Raw genomic sequence first — 214 nt, forward strand, 5'->3', positions numbered from 1 at the left:
GCAGCCCGGGGGATGCCGGCGGGCTGGGGGCCCCCCGGGAGCGGGGATGTGCGGGCAGGTGCGGGAGCGGGGGGCTCCCCGCTGGAATAAAGCAGCCTGCTCCAGCGGCGCGGCTCAGAAGGGATTTAATTATTGTTGTGTTTAAGGATACAAGCGCACAGCTACGGCCAAATTTGTACACTCGATCTGGGGGTGTTTAGGGGGTTTTAGGGTT

This window comes from Geospiza fortis, unplaced genomic scaffold (assembly GCF_000277835.1).
Source record: "Geospiza fortis unplaced genomic scaffold, GeoFor_1.0 scaffold230, whole genome shotgun sequence".
NCBI classification, from domain to species: Eukaryota; Metazoa; Chordata; class Aves; order Passeriformes; family Thraupidae; genus Geospiza; species Geospiza fortis.